At 43.5% G+C, this 23,796-nt stretch overlaps 1 protein-coding gene across 1 annotated transcript in view; it reads left to right on the forward strand.

Annotated features, from left to right (window-relative positions):
• PLCB1 (phospholipase C beta 1) overlaps positions 1 to 23,796 on the forward strand; it is a 508,980-nt gene that overhangs the window by 57,690 nt on the left and 427,494 nt on the right. The gene's annotated exons all lie outside the window — the stretch shown is intronic.

Here is a 23,796-nt window from a genome sequence, read left to right on the forward strand (position 1 = left end):
ATTTCTGGACAAAAAACAAAAGTCAGATTCAATGCTCTCAAAGGGATGTGATGGCCAGGAAAAGAAATAAATAATTAAATTAATTTGTAATTATGCAAATTACAATTATGCAAATAATTGTAATTTGTTGATTGGTTTGCATAATTTGTTAGTTTTGAAAATATTTCTGTCCATGCCTAGTTACTTGCTGGAAAGTATGACTTACAAACATAATTGACTCTGGAATTCTGGCCATAAGCCATTGTGGTTCAGTGATCGCTTCACTGAACCACAATGCCGTCTCTCCCCATTGTGGTAATTAAGAGGGGCCTCAGGGTGGGAGATGCCCTAAGACACTTGACACAGACCCGCACAGCAAGACTACCCAACTCAAACCTGGCCTTTTGTAAATCATGCTCTTCTGAGAGATTGCACAAATGGTCCCCACCTCCAGAATGGTACGAGGCAACCCCTGCGCATTTTATCAACTAGGCACTGTTTCAGAAAAGTGATTCTCTTTCCAAAAGAGAATCAATTGACATGCCACGCAACCTTCCTATACAGACACCATCTCATGACAGTCCGGAAGTGGGTGTCATTTTAGAAGTGCCTACAATTCTCAGATTGTGAGAACTTCAGCAACTTCCAAAATGGTGCACGCTTTCAGTAGGGCACAAGGCAGTTCTTGTACAGGAAGGCCATGTAAGCGCATCAGCTGATTCTTTTTTGGAAAGGTGATTTTTGGAAGAGGTAAGTGGACCAAGGCAGGACAGGGCAGGGAGGAGGCCCAAGGCCTGTAGATACTCACCTAAGCGGGAAGTAGAATCAAGGAACCTAGGGGAGCAGGATGGGAGAAAGACGGACAAGTGGAGGCACTTGAAGCATTTCTGTGGTTGGTCATAAGTGCCTAAATTGTGATCATGTAACCGCAGGGCTGCTACATTGGCCATAACTTGGATAAAGATTGCAATTCCTTTGTTCGGCACCACTGTCTTTTCAAATGGTCAAGAACAACCTGTAGGATAATTCCCCCTTTCCTTCCTGATACATTCATCTGCATTGCTTCACGTGTCTGAATATAATTGTTCTCTTCTAGCTTAAAATTATTTTTGTTTTACTTGAAGGTGAATTTAAAGCTTATGGGTTTTATATTTTCCACATTGCCCCTACTACCTGGAAGCAATCTTCTCTTAAAAGAATTTAATAGAAAAGGTGTTGATAAACTGCAGGTCGATTTTCTGAGCCTAATGCTCAGTGCTGTGCTTTATTTACGAGAAGGAAAAGCTATCATGGAGGAAGCCAAGTTTGTCTTCTGTCTTGATAGTAGTCTTGTTAGTGAAGCAGGGCCTTAATGACAAACCTCCTAACCATGAAAAAATGTTAAAGCTCTTCCTCAGTGGCGGGCTGCTTTTTAGAGTGTTCTGTAACTGAGTAAATGTCAGCAGAGAGTTAGCTTTCACAGTGACATTTATTAGTTTTGAAACAAAGGGCATTTCAGATGCCAACTTATTTATTTTTAAAAAGATAAAACTTAAGTATTTATTTTGTTAAAACAAGATGCGGAGCAAAGAGATGTATATTTGAAAATGGCACTATTTTATTTTTTAAATAAATTTTATTAAAAGTTTTAAAGAGAATATTAAAGGCTAACAATAGAAAATGGGAAGAACAAAGAAAGAAAGAAAAGAAAGAAAGAAAGAAAGAAAGAAAGAAAGAAAGAAAGAAAGAAAGAAAGACAAAATAAAACTACACTGAGAAAATAAAAAGAAATAGAAAGAAGAAGCTTCTGATTTCCTCTGCAGCAAATATAAGCATGATTGCAAAATTATACCTTATTTCATGATTACAAAAAGGGCTCACCTTTTTTATTCGTTTTTTTTTCTAATCATTAAAACCATAAGTCATAAGTACATTTTTCTCCATTTCATTCAACCAGTATATAAGGGATTTCTAGTTAACCATAAATGTAGACGTTGCCTATTCTCTGATCAAGGAAGTCATTTTTTCCATCTCTGGATAATTTCCATCATCTTCACCATTCCTCTGCTGTGGGTAATTTCAAACCCTTTTGTTTTTGAGCGTACAATAGTCTTTCTATACAATTGTCATGTATAGAAACAATGTTCTATGACTTTTTTCTAATTGCCTGTCCATTTAGTCCCAAAAGTTTCACTTGTATTTTAATCTATAAAATCTTCTGAATCTAATGTATACATTTGTATCCATTTCTTTTCCTTTTTTTGCTTTTTATGTATCCACTAAGCATGATAAAATGTTCCTCCAGCAAAGATTCAAAACATGTTTATACATGCTAGATAATTCTCTCTGGTGATAAATACCAACAATACATTTTATAAAAGTTCTCTTTAAGGCTAGAATATAGAGTAAAATTTAGTCCTTTCGACCACATTGGTCCATTTATACACTGTAACCAAAATTTTAATCCATTTAATCATATATTCTTTCACCTGTTCTTCTGTCCAATATTTCAGCAACAGTTTGTACATTTGAGCAATTACATGTTCATTATTAGTACATAATTCTATTTCAGACTCAATTTTGTTCAAAACCATAAGATCTTTCATCTTTTATCATACATTAACCCTTCTTGTTAATTGTGCATATGAAAACCATAGACAAGAACATTTATTAATTAGATTTTTATCCCAACTTTGTGTGCACTGTTCTGCATTCAGTAGCAGAGCTCTTGGCAAATTAATTATGGTAGTATAAGCAGGCATTGATGTTTCTGTAGTGTTAGAAACATTCCTCTCTCTTTTTTGCAAACATGTCTGCATGTGTTCTTGGAAACGGCATCATACTGTCTGAAGAGCTTGATGGGGTAAGAGATATTTGTTCCTCTCCTTTACTGAAAAAAAAAAAAAAAGGAGAAGGAAAAGGAGGGAGAAGAGGAGGAGGAGGAAAAAGAGGAAGGAGGTGGAGTGGAGGAGGAGGGAGAGCGGGAAGGAGAGAAGGGGAAGAGGAGGAGGAGGAAGAAGAGGAAGAAGGAGGTGAAGGGAGAGCGGGAAGGAGAGAAGGGGAAGAGGAGGAGGAAGAAGAGGAAGGAGAAGGAGAAGCCCTAAGCATGGCCTAAAGCATTCTTTCCTGCAAAGGGAGCCTGTGGTTTTCTGTGTCCTGATTCAGTTCAACTTCTGGTGAAGAAATAAAAACTCGGACTCCTAGTAAGAAAGGATCTTTCTAATCATGTGCTGGAAATCTGCTATATTAAGAAGAAAACAGAAGTGTCTCTCCTACCTTTAGTGCATCATCTCAGTTTCTTTCTATTATTTTTGAGAGGATAGATTTCCTTTTTGGGCAAAAAGCTTCCACAAAAAACATAAATTCTCAAATGTTTTTATGAATTTTTCATGAAAAGCTTAAGAAAAACCTGCATAACTCATAAAGTAAGTGAAGAAGGGTCAGCTCTTTTCCGGCCTTGTAAACTGTGACAGAGATTTATTTTCAGTCAGTTGAGGATAAACATACAGATAGTCCTTGACTTATAACCGCTCATTTAATGACTGTTCAGCGTTATGATATCCTTGAAAGGGTGCTTTACTGCCAGTAAGACACTTCTGGCTATTGTAAAATGTCACATACCCCTATGTCACATGACCACATTTTGGACACTAGGTAACCAGCTGCATTTATGACCAGTTGTAGTGTCTTGTGGCCACATCATCATGATTTGCAATGTTTTTTTTCCTGTTCGTTGCCAAAAAAAAAAAAAGTCCTTTTGGGAGAATGGATTTGCTTATCAACCACATAATTTGCTTAAGAACTGTCATAAAAATAATTCAGCAAGCACATCCAGTCATGTGGGTATTTCGACTTACAACCATAACAGCTTACAACCAAAATTTCTGTTCCAATTGTGGTCATAGGTCAAGGACTACATGCAGACATACATTCTGCACTTAAAAATGGTCTGTGAAACCTTAGATTTCATATTATTGTTGAGGAAAAGAGGAAAATCATAGTAATTATTAGGGTCAGAAGCTCCAAGAAGTTTTACATTTTCTTCTTTAAGGAAGCAGTACATAACTAACAATAGAAATCAGAAAGTCACCATATTATGGAAAGTTTACAATGATTATAGGAGATGCCAGTAGAGGATTGCAAGGACAAGGGCTCTTTCCTGTAATAATAACTGCAATCTAATAATTTTTTTAAAAGGTGGTGGAAACTCTAATTAGGTAACTGGCAGGGTCTCTATATGCGTATATGTGTCTTTGTGTGGTATATTGGTTTGACTGAAAACTTCATTGGAACTACTTGAAGAGCTTGACAGAAAGTAGAGTAATAAGAGTAGAGAAGCAAGCACCTCTGAATAAGATTCAGGATCTGGGGCAGCACACTGGAAGCTGAAAGTGAGATGAATATTGTAGGTTGCCTCATTTAGCAACTGCTCACACTTAGAACAGTGATGAAAAAGCAATTCCAAGGTGCTTTTTCCAAAGACAACTGCGCCTTTTTTTTCTTACTACATGAAGGCGTTTCGCTTCTCATCCATTCTTCAGAACTGAAAAAGCTTTCTAGATAAGAAACGAAACATCTTCAAGCAAAGACAAAGAAAGTCTAGTTGCCTTTTGAAAAAGCACATTGGGACTTCCATTACCTGGATGACTGAGAATCTCCATAGACAATTTATTTATTTATTTATTTTATTACATTTTTATACCACCCTTCTCCTACTGGACTCAGGGCGGTGAACAGCCAAGAATAAAAAACATCACATAAAAAAAAAAAAATTTTTTTTTTAAAGAATTAGACAAATTTTGGCCCAATTAAATTTAAAACACCCCAACTAAAATCATTTTACAATTAAAAATATCTAAAAATATTTAAGGGGGAGGGGGTTACGCCAGCCCAGCTTGATGAAATAAAAAAGTTTTAAGGGCACGGCGAAAAGAACGGTATCTTACATATCTCTGGGGGCAGGGCGTTCCAGAGGGCAGGTGCTGCCAAAGAGAAGGCCCTTCCCCTGGGGGTCACCAGCTGACATTGTCTGGCCAACGGCACCCTGAGGATTCCCTCTCTGTGGGAATGTACAGGCCGGTGGGAGGCTATCGGTGGCAGAAAGCGGTCCCGTAAGTACCCAGGCCCTAAGCCATGGAGCGCTTTAAAGGTGGTGACCAACACCTTGAAGTGCACCCGGAAGACCACTGGAAGTCAATACAGCTCACGCAGGAGGGATGTCACATGGGAGCGCCCCATTGCTCCCATAATCCCCCGCGCGGCCACATTCTGCACCAATTGGAGCCTCCGGGTGCTCCTCAAGGGGAGCCCCATGTAGAGAACATTACAGTAATCCAGGCGGGAGGTGATGAGTGCCTGAGTGACCATGTGTAAGGAGTCCCGATCCAGAAAGGGACGCAACTGGCAAATCAGGCGAACCTGATAAAAAGCCCCCCTGGCCACAGCCATCATATGCTCTTCTAAAGACAGCCGTGCGTCCAGGAAGATGCCCAAGTTGCGAGCCCTGTCCGTAAGGGCCAGTAACTCGCCCCCAATAGCCAGCGATGGCACCAGCTGGCTATATCGGGACGTCGGAAGCCACAGCCACTCGGTCTTGGAAGGGTTGAGTCGGAGCCTGTTTCTCCCCATCCAGACCCGCACGGCCTCTAGGCACCGGGACATCCCTTCAAGGGCATCATTGGGATGGCCTGGGGTGGAGATTTACAGCTGAGTATCATCAGCGTACTGATGAAACTCCACTCCAAAACTACGGATGATCTTGCTCAGCGGCTTCACATAAATGTTGAACAGGAGGGGTGAGAGGACTGACCCCTGCGACACCCCACAAGCAAGGCACCTCGGGGTCAACCTCTGCCCCCCTGCTGACACCGACTGCGACCGGCCAGAGAGGTAGGAGGAGAACCACCGTAAAACGGTGCCCCCCACCCCCACCCCCTCCAACCGGCGCAGCCTGATACCATGGTATCAAAATCCGCTGAGAGATCTAACAGGACTAGGATAGAGGAACAACCCCTATCCCGAGCCCTCCAGAGATCATCCACCAATGCGACCAATGCCGTGTCCATGCTGTGCCCAGGCCTGAAGCCGGACTGGAGTAGATCTAGATAGACAGCTTCATCCAGGTACTGTGGGAGCTGTCGCGCCACCACACTCTCAACAACCTTCGTCACAAAGCGAAGGTTGGAGACTGGATGGTAATTAGCCAAAACAGCCGGATCCAGAGAGGGCTTCTTGAGGAGGGGCCTCACCACCGCCTCTTTCAAGGTGGAAGGCAAGACACCCTCGCTCAAAGAAGCATTAATAATCCCCTGGAGCCAGCCTCGCTTAATCTCCCGGGAGGCCAGCACCAACCAGGAGGGACATGGGTCCAATAAACATGTGGTTGCGTTCAGCCGTCCCAGAATCCTGTCCACGTCCTCGGGAGCGACAGGGTCGAACTCCTCTCAAATGACATTCTCAAGACCTGCCCCCATCATCCCGCCTGTATCCACCCAGTCAGAGACCAAGCCTTCCCGAATCTGAGTGATTTTATCATGCAGATATTGCACAAAATCCTCAGCCCGACCCTGAAAAAAATAAGTTTTTATTTTTTAAAGTTTATTTATTAAATTTATGTGCCATCCGACTCATTAGAGATGACTCTGTTTATGACCAATCCTCACATTTATAACCTTCTCAGGTCTGTAAAGCAAAGGAAACCTGAGGTAAGATCATAAGCACAGTCATGGTTTCACTTAACAAATCTAGTTGCCGATCCCAATTGTGATCATTAAACAAGGACTGCCTATAATTTCAACGCAAAAACCAGATAGATCAGTAATTTATAGATGGTCTTTTGGAATTTTCAGGAGGCCTACTTTGAAAAAGCTGCTGTGCAGACTTCTGTTTCACAAAATGGTGGCCATAAAGGCTGTGTAGATGCCTAGAGGGTTCTGTAACTGTAGGATCTTTGCGCTGCCACAAAGCATGTTTACAATAAACAGATGCTTAGATGCACCTGTTAACAAACCAAATTCATAAAACAATCTTTTAACAAAGGTAAAATGTAAATAGAAGAGGGAGCCTTATGGGTTAAATTCAGTGGTGAAATCCAGCCGGATCTATCCAGCTCATGCGAACCGGTAGCGCTGGCGGTGGGAGGCTCCGCCTACCCACCGGGATATGATTACGTCCCATTTTTGACTCTCTGCACAAGTGCAGAAGGCTCTGCGCATGCGTAGAAGAGGTGCACACGCTCCCATTCCTGAACCAGTAGCGAAGGTAAGTGGATTTCACCGCTGGTTAAATTGATAGGAGATCAGTCTTATACGCAGCACTCATTCAGTGTTTCTCAAGCCTGGTCACTTTAAGAGATCTGGAAGTAACAAAGGGGCTTTTTATCATTTATGGTGGACATGTGATAAAGCAAAGAAATTTTGGAGTAAGATTCTTATTATAATTCAGAAAATTCTGAAAAATGAAGATGAAACCAGAAACTTTTCTTTTGGATCTAATGGAAAAAGACTTGGAGAAAAAAATTGGAACTTTGACCTAATATATGTTGACAGCAGCAAGACTATTGTATGCACAAAAATGGAAGGACATTTCAATTCCCACTATGGACGAATGGTTGCAGAAGTGATGGCAGTAAATAATAAAATAATAAAATTAAAATTAAAGAAAAATTGTTTCCACACGGAGACTGCTTCTGAACTTTGTGCTTGAAGTGGAAAAAAATGAAACTCTGATTTTGGGTTTTACCAATTAGATTGATAGATGCTTGTAGAAATGGCTAGTTTATATAATACAACCAAAAGTTGTGGTTTGATGTTGAGGCCGTATTTTACTGCAACACAGGAAGCTGGAAGTCAACACTTTTTTTTTTCTTTTTCCCAAACTTCCTCACTTCTCTACTCCCCCTCCCCCCACTGCTGTCCTGTTTACTTTTGTATTTTGTATCTTATCTTATAACCTAATAAAATGTTTAAAGTTAAAGAGGTCCGGACTTCAACTCCCAGAATTCCCTAGCCAGCAATAATCTAATGTTACTTCAGACATTCTTACTGAATTTTATATACAAGCTTGTAAACTCTCTTTTATGTGCTTGAGTTTCTAAATATCTATTAAACTAAAAAAAATGGAAAAAGGCACTGCATTAAAAAGAACCATGCTGTAATCATTTATTTCCCATACTGCTCATAACCAATCATCAGTTATATAGCTATCCAACAAACAATAGCTTCCCTATTCCCATCGAATAAGGTGGCTAAAAAAGAAGCGTTTGTAAATATGGGCTGTAAATGCTCTGATAAAATGGAAGGGTAGGGAGTAGAGAATTAACTCTGCCCTGTAAACAAGAGCATTTTTTGGAAGAAAACGACTGCCCGACAGCTGGTTCTAACAAAGTCTTGGTCTCCAGTTGTCAAGATCTGCATGAAGCTAATAGAGCTGTTGCATAAATTGTAAATAAATATTGTGTAATTAAACAATCAACAGTTCAGTAATGACTAACAATAAATCCTTAGGATTTAAACACATTAAATGTCTTCTTGGTATGTTTGTCTCTTCTTTTGTTGTCCAGTGTTGGTTTCCTAATTGACGCTGCTTCCAAATTTTAACAGCTTTGAAGTGCTTGTATTTCTAGTTTTCTATACAGGAATGGTCAGGAACTAGTCAAGGTAACTTACAATACTTGATTCATATCATAAGCAAGGAACTAAGCTAGGCTGAAAATAAGCAGTCATTTATCTCTTCTAGAAATGCGGGAACTGGAAAGCAGAGAAAGCATTTCGTTGAGAACATTTCTGTTGAAATGCATGATCCAAAATGTACAAATGCTGTGCTCATTTTCGGCTTCCATATGTTTTTGACAAAATGTTCAGTAAAAAATTGTTGAAATGCTGCATCTTATAGTCGAAGGGTACTTCTCCAACATGTTATTTTCCATCGTATTCTTGTGATGTGGTCAACGATGAAAAGAAATTCTGGTAGTACTGTAGTAAGCATGCCATGAGAGGAGGACCTCACGATAGGAAAGACTACTTTTGTGGAGTGTTTTTTTAAAGAAACCTGGACTATATTTTTGATTTAGTTAACAAAGCAGAACTGAAACTCAGTTTTTATATCATGCCACACCTAGAAATTTTCTTAAATGGAATGGAAATTATTCTGCTGGTAACTGAGCAAAAGGTTTTTCAGGAGCTTTGCAGTTGATGGAAGGTTGTTTCTCATAAAGCTTGTCAACCTGTTTGTTTTTTTTTTAAATTTAGAATATTAAATATAAAGGGAAAAAAGCCTACATTTGCAGAGTAACTATGGAATAACAAAACAATTAAGCATGAATATAAACAAAAAATGAGAAAACTTTCTAGTAACAGATTTTCCTTTTCTCTTCTGTATATTTCTTTAGCTGTTGAATGTAAGTATTTATACTTAATGTTGAATATTATTCCTGGTATCTATTTAAATTCTCACTGTATTATATTTGGTTTCATAACTTCCTTCCTAAAATTGGTCTGTGACTGTAATAAAAATTGATTGATTGATTCTTCCTAAAAATGGTATGCCAAATTGTGATGCTTTTTGTTTGCATTTTCTAGAGTTAAACTTAGTAAGAATATTTTGATTTCAGTTCAAAATTTATTTTTATGATTTTGATGTATTTCCTTCATATACTTCTGCATTTTTTACATAATCGCCACCCATAGTAAAATGTTTCTTCTTTATTTTGTCATTTCCAACATTCTTAGTAATTATTGACACAGTTATATAGCATTGATAAAACATTCCATACCAATCTTGCCTTAAACTATAACTTAGAATAAAATTCATTGATTTCTTTTTCAATAGCGCTTCCTAATGTTGTACTGTGATAAGTTCTTTGAAGTTTTGTATCCATTTTATCACACAATTTTTGAATTATTTCATTTTCCTGTGCGCTGCTCCCACTATCCATCAATGGGTTAACTTCTTCAGCCTTTGGCAATAACTGAGTGAGAGCTCAATTTCCCTTTCCTGTGGCCCTGCCACGCCCCCAATCCCATGATCCCCCAGTCTTCACTGAGTTATTGGCAAAGACTGAAGTGTCCATCAGAGCTCCAGGCTTCAAAAGCCTATTTTTCTTTCCCTTCATTAGCGTTTCCTAGGTTTTTATTTTATTTTTGACTAGTTGGTTTTTTTCTCACGGTTCCCTGCCTCAAAAGCCGAAACAGGAAGATCGGCTCAACAGCTGAGAGGCGGCGACGTTTTTCGGCCGCCCACGCATCCCGCTCGGCAGAGGCTCTCACCAGCCCCCTTTACAGCAGCAGGGGGGGGGAGAGCGAGCGGAGACATCTACCCCCACTAGCGGGGTCGGAAGCAAGCAGCCGGCGGAGCAGCGAAAGGACAGCGGAGAGCGGTAAGGCAAGCTGCCGCCCCCTCCCAGCGCCAGGAAATTCCCGGAGCTGTCCCTCCTTGAGCGCGGCAGGTGGTAGGACCCTCGGGCCGCCGCCGTGAGTCCGCCCCAGGCATAGCCCAGCGCAACGCACGTGGCTAACAGGGGAGCAGCGCGGGAGGCATCCGCCCCCCCCCCCTTCGTTGCCGGAGCCCTTGGGGCCGATTTAGGCTGAGCGCGGCAGGCGGTAGGACCTTCGGGCCGCCGCTGTGAGACCGCAGCTTCCCCAGCCTCGGAGTCCAAAGCCACGTGCTCCCGCCATCTTGGTGGACCCCCCCCCCCGGGCCGCCATCTTGGTTTCATCTCCACGAGGCTAGCCCCTCCCAGAGTGGCAGTTGGAGGCCCTCACCCATCGGCAGGGCCATCTCAAAGAGCGTTTCGCTGCAGAGGGATTGGGGACCCTCAGGCTCCATCTCCCTGGAGGCACCAGCGATTCATTTAGGGCACAGCCAAAGCAACCTCCCTGAGGGGCTAGGATGGCAACCATGGCCATGTCTGATGACCCTTTCTCATCAGACCCAGAGTTAGAGGCAAGCCCACCTCGCAAGGAGGCTAGAACCTCAAAAAAAGCATTCAAAGAAGCGATCCTCCAATCACAAGGACCGCGGGGGAAGGGAGCCCCAGTTCCAGGACAAGGACGCTGCAAGGCGCCGCAAAACCCTAGAGCGCCTCTGTGCTAAGGCACAGATGGATAGAGCGGCAACACCGGCCCAGGAGCCTGATTCTCCCAGGCCCACCCCCCAAGCACGTGCAGAGGCGAGCACCGGCATCACAAGCCTGACAGAGCTGACCCTAACACCGGCAACCCCGAGCGCAGCTGGGGTCTGCCAGGAGTTACCACGGGCCAGAGGAGTCTCTCGCTCATTGCCGGATATTCCGTTGTCAGACTCACCTCACTGGCGCCACCGTGGGGCAGAAGCTACATTCACACCAACGGCAGCTGGCCTCCGTGCCCCAGAAGGACCCCTCCCAGCCAATCAGCTAGACTTCCAGACCATGTTCTCAGCCGCAATGTCTTCCTTCCTGGCTGCAGGCTGGCAGCAGGCTGCAGGAGGCCCCCCTCGCCAACTACCAGCTCAGGGGGCGCCCCAACAGCAACAGGCCCGGCACCAACAACCGCATGCCCAGTCATCCTCGTCAGAGGATTCTGACCAGGCCGAGGATGGCCCAGAGACCCTCGAGTTTTCAGAAGACGAGGGTCTGAGGCCAGATTCTCCGGCATTCACGGGCCTGTTTCGTCCAGCCCTATTCAAGTCGCTCCTGCACAAGGCACGCCTCACAACCAATTTGGGCGTGCCTGGGGACATCTCTGCGCCTAAACCCGCGGCCGCGGGTCCCCACGATGCACTCTTCAAGTCCTCCAAACAGGAGAAGGACTGCATCCCCTGCCCCCAGCTGTTCTCGGACGTGATCCAGAACCCCTGGGGACAGCCAGCCTCACTAACTACCCCGAGCAGCCTGGAAAAGAAACTCTACTGCTCGGCCCAGGAATTGGAGGACCTTTTGGCTCTACCATCGGTGGACCAGCCAGTAGCCTCCCTGTCTTCCTCATCGATGGTGTCCACGGATGCGGTAGACGGGCTCAAAGCTGAGGACAAGAGGACGGAGTGGGCCCTCCGTAAGTCTCATCAGGCAGCGGCCTGGGCAGTCAGGACGGCAACGGCGACCTCCTTTTTCAACAGAGCCACCCTCATCTGGCTACGCCAATTACAGGAGAGACTGCCCCCGGAAGACACGAGGCTACACCAGGACTTGAATAAGATCGTAGCCGCCACCGAATATGCCGCGGATGCATCCCTGAATTCCGCCAAATTCGCCTCTAGATCGCTGGCCTCGAACATCACAGCAAGGAGGCTGTTCTGGCTTCGCCCCTGGAAGGCAGACCTTAAGGCCAAATGGAAGCTGGCCGCAGCCCCGTACAAGGCTCCAGACTTGTTTGGGGCAGCCCTGGATCCACTCTTGGTCGAAGATAAGGATAAGAGGAAGGTGCTCCCATCGGCGTACCGGCGGCAGGACCGCAGATACACACCTTACTCTTACCAGCAGCCCTTTCGGACCAGCTCTGGGCCGAGAGGACCCCCACCACAACGCTCCCAATTCCAAACTGCGAGCAGGTACCAGGACAGATCTCAGTTCCGAGACCGCGGCCGACCCCAGCAAGCTAAATGGCCCTTTCGCGGGGCGGGATTCAAAACCGCCAGAAGGGGAAAGTGACGGCCGGACCGTGGGCCCCATCGGCGGGAGACTCCAACTCTTCCACCACCAATGGGCCCAGTCAACGGAGGACTCGTGGATTCAACGCACAATCTCTTCGGGGCTCTCCATCGAATTCTCTGGTCCTATGCCCAGTCGCTTCGTACGCTGCCCGGTCCCACAGTCCAAGGACCTCAGAGTCCTTCTGGCACAGGAGATCTCACACCTGTTGGAGATAAGAGCTATAGAACCGGTGCCTCACGACCAGCAAGGCTCAGGCTTCTACTCAACCCTCTTCCTGGTGCCCAAAAGCTCGGGAGGCTGGAGAGCCATTCTGAATCTCAAACGACTAAACCGGTCGGTAAAGTATCGCAGATTCAAAATGCACTCCCTCAAGACAATCTTAGCGGGCGTAAGGAGAGGGGACCTCCTGCAATCAGTCGACCTGCGGGAGGCCTATCTCCATGTGCCAATCCATCCCAGTCACCGACGCTTCCTGAGATTCGAGTTCGCAGGCAACCACTTCCAGTACCGCGCGATGCCCTTTGGACTCTCGTCGGCACCCCGCACTTTCACCAAGCTAGTAGCGGTGGTGGCAGCCACACTCCACACCATTCCAGTGCGCCTCCTTTGTTACCTAGACGACATTCTGATCCTCTCATCGTCACACGGCCAGGCGTCCAAGGATATGGAAAGAGTCCTTCGAGCATTCCAGGACCACGGCTTTTCCATCAACTTCGAGAAAAGCCAATTACAGCCGTCGTCCCGTCTTCTGCACCTGGGGGCGGAGATCGACTCGGTCAAAGGCCAAGTGTTCCTCTCTCAGGAGAGGATCCTGAGCATTCGAGACCTAATCCAGCAGGTCTCGGAAGGGGGGAGAGTGCCCCTGGTTCAGCTAGCATCACTCCTCGGGAAGATGGTATCCTGCTTCGGTATCGTTCCGTGGGCACGCAGACACTCGCGGGCCCTCCAATGGTTCCTGCTGCCCTTCCAGAGAGCAGGCAAGACCAACCTGAAGCGCAAGGTAACCATACCACCTCAGGTCCGTCTCTGCGAATTCCTGGACCCGGACAGACTCACACTAACCACAGATGCAAGTCTGCGGGGATGGGGTGCCCACCTACACCATCTGGTAGCCCAGGGCCAGTGGTCCAGGAGCGAACGACGCAGCAGCATCAACCTCCTGGAACTCCGAGCAATCAGGCTGGCACTACGTCAATTCCAGACTGCACTCCAAGGCCAGCACGTTCTAATCCGCACGGACAACATTTCAGCAAAAGCACACGTCAACAAGGAAGGGGGCACGAGGTCCCGCGCGCTGATGTTCGAGTCCGAGGCCTTATTCGCCTGGGCAGAGTCTCACCTGCTGTCGATCAGGGCGGAGCATATCTCGGGAGCAACCAACGTCAGGGCGGACTGGCTCAGCCGCGAACTGATAGACCCAGCGGAGTGGCAACTACACCCACGCCTATTTCGGGAGCTCAGCGCCCGCTTCGGGATGCCGGAGGTGGACCTCTTTGCGACCCCGAGCAACGCCCAGCTGACCCGCTTCATATCCCGCTACCCATCAGCACAGGCGGAGGACCACGACGCCCTACGATGCAGGTGGCCCAAGGGCCTACTCTACGCCTTTCCACCGATTCCTCTCCTTCCTCGCCTCATCCGGAAGCTGCTGGCCGAGGAAGCCGACCTACTGCTAGTGGCGCCCAACTGGCCTCGACGACCATGGTATGCCGACCTCGTGGCATTGTCCGTGGGTTGACCCTGGCAGATCCCCCCCACCAGGTGGAACTATGCCAAGGAGCGGTCACTCATCCAGAGCCTCAGTGGCTACAATTGACCGTCTGGCATTTGAGAGGGTCATCCTAAAAAGAGATAAACTTTCGAATGGGGTAGTAAATACTATCCAAGCTGCCAGACGGCCCTCAACGACTCGCATTTACGAGGCTTCGTGGCGGGCGTTCTGCTGCTGGTGCTCCCAGCACCATGAGGACCCAACTTCGGCAACGGTTCAGAACATCCTCAAATTCCTGCAGTCAGGACTGGAGAAAGGACTGGCGCCTGCGACCCTAAGACGCCAGACAGCGGCTCTGTCCACGGTCATCTCATGCCCGCCCTACCAAGCGCTGTCCCATCACCCGCGCATCAGGGGGTTCCTCCACGGCGCCAAGAACTTGCGCCCCCCCACAGTGCACCGGTACCCGTCTTGGGACCTCCCACTAGTCCTCCGAGCCTTAATGGGGGCCCCGTTTGAACCCTTAGGCTCAGCTGCCCTCAAACACTTATCGTTTAAGGTGACCTTCTTGCTGGCCATCACCTCAGCCAGGAGAGTCTCGGAGTTAGCAGCACTCTCGATCAGGAAGGATCTCTGCATCTTCAGGGACTCCTCGGTGGTCCTGCGGCTGGATCCGGCCTTCATCCCAAAGGTGAACTCCTGGTTCCACCGCGCTCAGGAGCTCATCCTACCGGACTTCTGCCCCTGTCCACGCAACAGCAGGGAGAAACAATGGCATTCCCTCGATGTCCGGCGCGCCCTTCGCATCTACATTAGCAGGACGGCGGCCTTCCGTCACACGGAGGCGCTTCTAGTATCATTCAACCCGGCCTCCATGGGACTGAAGATCTCAGCTTCTACGGTGAGCAGATGGATCAAGGCATGCATCACCTTAGCGTACGAGCTGGACTCTAAACCGCTCCCGGGGCGGATCCTCCCACACTCCACCCGGAGCGCGGCCACATCGGCGGCCTGGGCAACGCAGGCGTCGGTGGCAGATATTTGCAGAGCAGCAACCTGGTCATCGGTGACGCCCTTCATCCGTCACTATAGAATAGACGCCTACAGCTCGGCGGAAGCGTCCTTCGGCCGTAGGGTGCTGCAGTCGGTGGTGACAGAGGAGGACTCTGGAGGCACTCAGCTTCCCGCCCATGGGGTTTAAACTTGGGTATATCCCATTGATGGATAGTGGGAGCAGCGCACAGGAAAATGGACGTTGTCTTACCTGAACGTCCCTTTTCTGGGCGCTGTGTACACTATCCATACCCTCCCCTCGTTATTTGGCTTCTGCCCAGTTAGTTTCATCTGTGTTGGTTTTCTTACTGTGGACTTATTAAAGTTATGTTACTTACCTGACACGGTGTGGTCTCCTATAACTTTGCTCAGACTGGGGGATCATGGGATTGGGGGCGTGGCAGGGCCACAGGAAAGGGAAATTGAGCTCTCACTCAGTTATTGCCAAAGGCTGAAGAAGTTAACCCATTGATGGATAGTGTACGCAGCGCCCAGAAAAGGGACGTTCAGGTAAGACAACGTCCATTTCTTTATCATTATATCATTCTTTCTTCTTTCTTTCCCTTTTTCTATCTTTCCCCTTTTCTTTAATTCTTTAATTCTTTAATTCTTTTGTATCTTTTTCTTTTTTCTATTTTTCTCTTTAAGTTTCTGTAGCTTTTTAATCTGGTGTAATATTTTTCTTTCAATAAAAATTTTACACACACACACACACAAAGTATATATACATACTTCTTGATTTCTATAAGTGTTTCAAATTCTGTCATCTTTCTCAAAATCCCTCTTTCTGAAATAACTTTTTATTCTTCCTGTAATTTGTAACATATGATGGCAAATTCCTAATTTCATTAAGCAGCTCTTGCTGTGTCTTCAATCTGTTTTTTGAATCAGAAACACGTAGACCTAACTTATGGTTTAATGCTTTATGGAAACATGCCCATAAGCAAGATGGTAGATGTGATAAGTGGGAGCAATATGGGATGCATCTATTCACAGTTCCAGTTGGTTTGTAGTCACTTTTAAAATACTTCATTCTTTTTGCTATTTGGCCTTCCTTCCTTCCCTCCTTCCCTCCCTCCCTCCTTCCTTCCTTCCTTCCTTCCTTCCTTCCTTCCTTCCTTCCTTCCTTCCTTCCTTCCTTCCTTCCTCCCTCCTATTTATGACAGTTGCAGTGTCCCAGGGTCATGTGATCCCCTTTTACGACCTTCTGACAAGCAAAGTCGATGGGGAAGCCAGATTCACTTAACAACCGTGTTACTAACTTAACGATTGCAATGATTTGCTTAACAACAGTGGGGAAGAAAAGTTGTAAAATGGGGCATAACTCACTTAACAAATGTTTCACTTAGCAACATAAATGTTGGGCTCAATTGTGCTCATAAATCGAGGATTACTTGTAGGTATTCATTGCAATAATCCCTGCTTTTTGGCTCGCCCTCTGTATTTTTTCTGCTTCTTTTCACATGATTTGCCTAGTAAAGCTGAGTACAATAGAAATATTAGTGGGTGGCTGAATAAGTTGTTTCTGCCTAAGACTGTTTACTGTATCCAAAAAGCAATGTGGGAGGCAATTGGCAAATATAGGTGGCTACTACCTCTTTAGTAGCAGCTGACTAGTTTATTGTAAACTACCAGTAAAACTTGCAGTAAGCAAAATTGTAAGTTAAATCTTCCAGATTTTATTTGGCCTTAGGTAATAAATAGGCCAGAAATTTGTAGTGATTTTGTTTTGTCCTTTCCTTGTCAACATTTTATTTGTTTGTTTGTTTGTTTGTTTGTTTGTTTGTTTGTTTGTTTGTCAAACATGTACAAGATAGCAGGTATGAATATGAACATGGGCATGTTATTTAGTTGTTCTTCCTTTGGGTAGTAGTTTTTAGAGGCATCTAATATCCTGAGTTTTTTAAAGTTTGATGGCTTAGAGAGCTATGATAAGAGAAGCTGCGGTTTTTGGGTTAACTACTACAAAAAGGCCAGATGCCACAGGAAGGCACTTTACTGGCTAAGTATAGCTAAGTATAGCTATAGCTAAACTAAGTATAGCCTCATCTCTTCTAGTTCAACTACAGTAATCAGAAATTCATACAAAAAGCATTTTAGCACTACTGAGGAGTGATAGTTCATACATAAATCAGCCTTGTCTATATCGGCTCATTTCCCTCACTGGCAATTTGTAATCTGGGAAAACAGAAATAGCAACTTTCCTTAAATTGCATAACCCTGCAGGCTGGATGCGATGCCCTTTTCTATCCAGATGGTCCATCTGCACATTTGTGTGGCAAGACTCCTGCCTAGACAGCATATTTCACTTTCCTCTAGAGAATGCAGATGTTAATTAGCATTACTCAGTGAGGCTGCCCTGATGTTAAAATGGAATATTAAAGTCTCTGTCCTTGATATTGGGATTTCACTATTTAATTCTACTACATTAAAAGATACATTAAAGGCGGTTAACAATAAATAGGTAGACAGTTTTTCTTGTTGTCTGCGGTTGGAATTTGCTCATACTAATAGCATATCTCTCAGCTTGTTGATGCTACAGGTCTGTGACAATTTCCTACAGATAGATTGTTCAAGTTGGAAAAAGAAATCAAAGTATTTTGTGATTGTGGGTGTCACCATTGTTTTACTGATTATGTGATGTTAGGAGGGAAAAATACTTTATTGGAATATGACTTTTTGTTTGTTTTTTTCTGTGCTGGCCCCCGCTCACACTAACATACACATATATAACTGTGGTTATTAATGCACCCCAGCAATTCCCTTCAACAAGACTCAAAACTGTCCCAAATAAGTCCAACCACAAGCAGGCCAAGTTTAGTTCACAAAGCAATGGCCCAATGGTCTACAAAGCATTTGAAAATTGCTCAGACAATAACTCCACCAAACAAACTTAAATCCGCACACAGGAGAGCTCACGAGGCAAGAAAATTTCAGAATCTACAAGGCATAATTCAATTCCAAACGTGGTGTCCATGTTTGAAGCAGGAAACACGACGACCAAAAACACACAGAAAACAAACAGGTTGTTCCCAGCAACGCCTCCCTTTGTCTGCTGTGATAAGTAGGCAGTTTTCCAGTCCCGCCCATCAAGATGGGCGGGACTTTCCCCTCTCGAGTAGTCTGGCTGATCTTTGTTGCTCCTGCCTTTTCTCTCTGCCCTATGTGTTTTCAGATCAGGTGCAGATCAGGTGCAGAAGGCAGTTCCTCCTCCTCTTCACTGGCGGTCTGCCACTGCAAGCTTTCCCCAAGTGAAGCCTCCTCCAAATCTCTTCCAGCTAGCTGTTGAGAGCCATCAATCAACTCAGTTCCTGAGTGCCAGGAGTGGGCTCATCCTCCCCTGAGCTGACATCTGAGGAATCTGGGGAGTCATCCAAGGGAGATATCACAGTTTCATGGAGCTTTTTAACTTATACTATAGATTGGCCTGAGAAAAGTAATTTTGAGTTCCATGGTGATAGAATGGAATTGTTGGTAAACAAGTACAGGTAGTTACTGACTTAAAACAGTTCATTTAGGGACCGTTCAAAGTTACAATGCCACTGATAAATTGTGACTTATCACCATTTTTCACAGTTTTGACTTTTGCAGCATCCCCATGATCATATGATCAAAATTCAGATGCTTGACAACTGGTTTGTATTTGTGATCATTGGTTTGTCCCAAAGTCATGTGATTACCTTTTGTGATCTTCTGACAAGCAAAATCAATGGGGAAGCCAGATTCACTTAACAACCAGATTACTAACATATCAAGTGCAGTGATTCACTTAACAACTGTGGCAAGAAGGATTGTAAAATGAGGCAAAACTTACTTAACCCTAACCCTAATCCTTGCATCCTGGACATAAATTGCTTTAACTCCTACCCTCAAAACGACACTATAGCACACCAGAACAATTAGACACAAGAACAGTTTTTTTCCCCGAATGCCATCACCCTGCTAAACAAATAATTCCCTCAACACTGTCAAACTAGTCACTAAGTCTGCATTACTATTAATCTTCTCATTGTTCCTGTCACCCATCTCCTCCCATTTATGACTGTATGACTAACTTTGTTGCTTGTATTCTTAAGATTTATATTGTTTCCTAGTATGATTTGATTGCTTATTTGTACCCTATGACTATCATTAAGTGTTGTACCTTATGATTCTTGATGAATGTATCTTTTCTTTTTATGTACACTGAGAGCATATGCACCAAAGACAAATTCCTTGTGTGTCCAATCACACTTGGCCAATAAAGAATTCTAATTTAACAACATAAATTTTGGGCTCAATTGTGGTCGTAAATTCAGGACTACCTGTAATAATATAGTACGTACAGTATGCTTAAATGTAATACAATATGGATTATGGGTCATATTTCTGGGCTGATTGAAGTCACCCATGAATATTAACAATATCTAGTGTGGAATTTTATCTTTTACATCATCAAGTTGCCTATGTCTTGGATGAGAACCTTTTGCTATGTGTGACTAGAGCTGGATAAGAGAACAAAGGTTAAAGAAACAGCTCATTGTTAAACCATGTTACAGCTTACTTAATAGTTACAGGAAGATGCTGCTGAAAAGTATGCCCATGGAAATTTTAATTTTGACCCAATGTCATGGCTGACTCTTTTCAAACAGTAGGATATGGGTCCAATTACATAGCTGTAAGGTGGTAGAAAATTCATTTAATGATTCAATTTTCTATACTGCAAGCAGGCTGTGTCAATGTGGTATATTTATAATTAACTTATTTCTTCAAATTGGTCTTTTCAACCTTTTAGTCAGTTGTCACTTGGCTTTATTTGGCAACTCTATCAAAAGGTGTATAGATTTACAAATAGCCTAATTTAGATCTTTATATCGTGTTTCCAAAAGTGCAAAGAACAAGCAACTAAAAACGGGGTTGGATTTTGTGATCCGAAGCTTCATACAGTTCATGTTCTATTACTGAAGTATTCAAAGCATCTGCATATTTTCCTGTGAAATTCAGTGGCAAAGTGTTCACAATTTTATTTTAAGTCACCATAATCCTTAATATACCTATAGGCATGTTGCACATCCAAAATAAATGGAGGGAGGATAAATTCAACCCCATTCCTAAGGTCTTTGTTATATCACTGTGCACAAACTTCAGAGGCTGAAAAGAGCACTGCTGGATGGGAAAAAATTGCTTCACCATATTCTAGAATTTCTGTTTTCTTCTAAAGCAGAAAAAGGTGTTGCGATAACAATTGCCTTTAATCTATTGCAGCGGAATTCAGACATCATGGGCCATTGTAAATGAATAATGATGTCTGTTTTTTAAATTATCATTACACTGGCACTGAGGCCAAGAGCCCATTTTGTTCTGTAAAAGGCAACAGAGACAGAAATTTGGGGAAAAATAGGATGAAGATGATGGCTGCAGAAAAGTCAGGATCTAAGCATTTCCTTGTTTGCTTCATTGTTTAAATTAAAGAAGGTTTCATTCATGGAACTGCGAATATAAGCAAATGCCCCATCTCTCCCCAATCATATGGTTGTAAATTGGCCTCTGGATTACTTTCTCTTCTAAACTAGATTCTATTACTTACCATAATTATGGTCCCTAAGATTTTTCATAATAATCTAGTTCTTAAAATCTCTTAGCTTTGGTTTTCCTCATAGCTGCTTTGGTCTGTGTTTTATAGATCCTATGTACTGTACAAACAAGGGATGAGAGATTTTTCTACTTGAATGAAATAAAAAAGATACTTAAAGGAAGGAAAGAAATATCAGCCCCTGAAAACTTGAACTAGGTGCCAGAATATGAGGGCATTGCTTGAATAAAATTTGTCCTCAGATACTCCTAGATACTGCTCAAAACTGGTTGGAAGAGTTACTTTGTTTAGATAATCCCAACAGCACCATAATCATAGTATGTCAGAAAAATAAGAAATAATGTATGATTGAACATCTAAGTAAATGACAATATTCAATAATGAATAAATATTGTGTAGGTTTAGAAATTATTATTTTAAAGAAGTCTCTTGTTTGCTTAACCGGGCTGGATAATCATGTCCAGTAAATGATGTAACTGGTTCATTTTCCTTAAAAATTTATAATGCACACTCTGTAATGTAAGCTAGCAACATTTAATTGTGAATAAACAAGTTCAATGAACTTTTTAAGTATAAATGGGAATTATTTCATGAGTATAAATAATGGAAACACATAAACATGCACTTGAGAATGTCAGCTATTTTTAATTCACAATGCATAACTTGCTGTTATAAAATATGTTTAATATATATAAAATGCTGGCTAACATTTTATGTATAGCACCATTTTAGCAATTATTCCATTTTTCAGTAAAAAAATTAATACTGCATATGAAAATATTGCTTCTATAAAGTACGTACATGAGTTTTTAAAAAGCCTGTAGTACAAATGTACGATTGGTGAACAATCCAATCTAAATGGATTAGTCATCTGTGCCTCCTTGATTATTCGTTTACTGAGTCTAAAACAATAATGTGTTTAATTAGCCTTAGTTATTAAAAAAAGCATGTCTTCCTGACTGCTCCCTTGTATTTTTTGCTTTCCCATCAGTTCCTCTTCAGTTCTTACTTTTGTGTGACCTAATGAAGTTGCTCTATCAAGATCCTATTTCTGAAATGCATAGAAACCATAGAGCATCTTGTACTTGGACTCACCTATCAGACAACTTAGTAGTTTTGTCAAGGCCTAACAACCATAGAGTCATTTAAGGAAGACCCAGAGACAATTGCTTTTAAACTTACTCTGAGATCAGTAAAATTTGCAGCAAGTCAGAATTGGCTGCAATTCTGCAATATCTAGAAACTTATTATTATGCCTTTTCTAGCAGTGATAAATATATTGAAATGATTGAGGTAGAATAGCATAGCATAGCATACCATAGCATAGCATAGCATAGCATAGCATAGCATAGCATAGCATAGCATAGCATAGCATAGCATAGCATAGCATAGCATAGCATAGCATAGCATAACGGAGTTGGAATCTCTCTCTGTCTCTCTCTCCCTCCCACCCCATTGGAGTAAAATCATTGTTACATACATGAACTTGGAAATAGAAGATCTTACTTTTCTTAAACATATATTGCATTCTTGGACTTAATTTTCAAAGAGTTTTCCTGAGCACCCATAATTTCAAGAAATGCAAAAAGCTGAAATTATTTATTATTACTGTGAAATTTTCTGCCACCATTTGGGTTAGTCCTAGATCAGGAGTGTCAAACTCAAGACCCGGGGGCCGGATCCGGCCCATGGGTTGTTTAGATCTGACCCACGGGGTTGCCCTGGAAATAGTGAAGGACCGGCCCACAGTGCCTCTGCCAGCAAAAACGGAGCTTGGGAGGGCTGCGTGTGGCCCATCTCAAGCTCCGTTTTTGCTGGCAGAGGGTTGCAGAAGGCCATTGCAGCCAAAAATGGAGCTCATGAGGGCTGCAGGTGGCATTCCCAAACTCCGTTTTCGCTGGCAGAAGGTTGCAGGAGGCTGTTGCAGCTGAAATAGAGCCCGTTTTCACTGCAGCTGAAATGGAGCTCAGGAGCCTGTTTTCACTGGCAGAGCACTTGGCCCAACACAGGCACTCCTGACATGAGTGATGTTGAGCTGGCCATGCCCACCCTGGCCACAACGACTCTAGCCCCCTCCAAGGTCAAACACAACCCTGATGTGGCCCTCAGTGAAATAGAGTTTGACACCCCTGTCCTAGATGCTTCCATGCTATATTTATAGGAGGGGAACACCATGTTTTTTTCGAATTTCCATATAAATTTCTAAAGGGTTTTGACCATGATAACTAAGGACTAATGTGACTTTCAAGACGTTATATAATATTCACTACTGGAATTACCTACCACCAGATATAATGGTAATTGGTTCATATAGGCTACCAATAATCATGTTGGCTCAGTTAAACTTTAGGAAATGTGAAACTGTTTTATCTTGGGGTGTGGGGGGTGTTATATGAAATTTTCTAATCCTAGCTTGGATTTTGTAGATCAGCAACTTTTGGAATTTCAAAGCAATGTTCAAAACAAGCAAAAAGCAACTTAATACTGATTACAAACATTTGCTCAGCTGCTGTTAGGTTGTGAAAACATGTTAAGAAGATGAATGTTGTGTTGTGGTGCTGGTGGTTTTCTTATTGCAATTTCTATCCAAGCACTAGAAACAACTAAGAGTTGCTCCAGATGTTAGCACTGAACGTTCTGTGTTTGAAGGGACTGGCCTGTTCTTCCATGTCATTATATAGTAAAAATGGTTAACTACATAACAGAATATATTTCAGAAGTTAGACCAATACAATAAAGTGACTGAATCAGAGTGTTTTATGGAGAATGAGCAAAAACAGGTCTCATAATAATTGGAAGCATTATATCTGGTGGGTTTAAGTTCTTAAATGCATGAAAAAAAGATTGGTTGGATGTTGTCTGACATTTGTAACC

This window comes from Pituophis catenifer, unplaced genomic scaffold (genome assembly GCF_029215685.1).
Source record: "Pituophis catenifer annectens isolate HBS135680 unplaced genomic scaffold, rPitCat1.0.hap2 SCAF_1, whole genome shotgun sequence".
Classification (NCBI taxonomy): Eukaryota; Metazoa; Chordata; class Lepidosauria; order Squamata; family Colubridae; genus Pituophis; species Pituophis catenifer.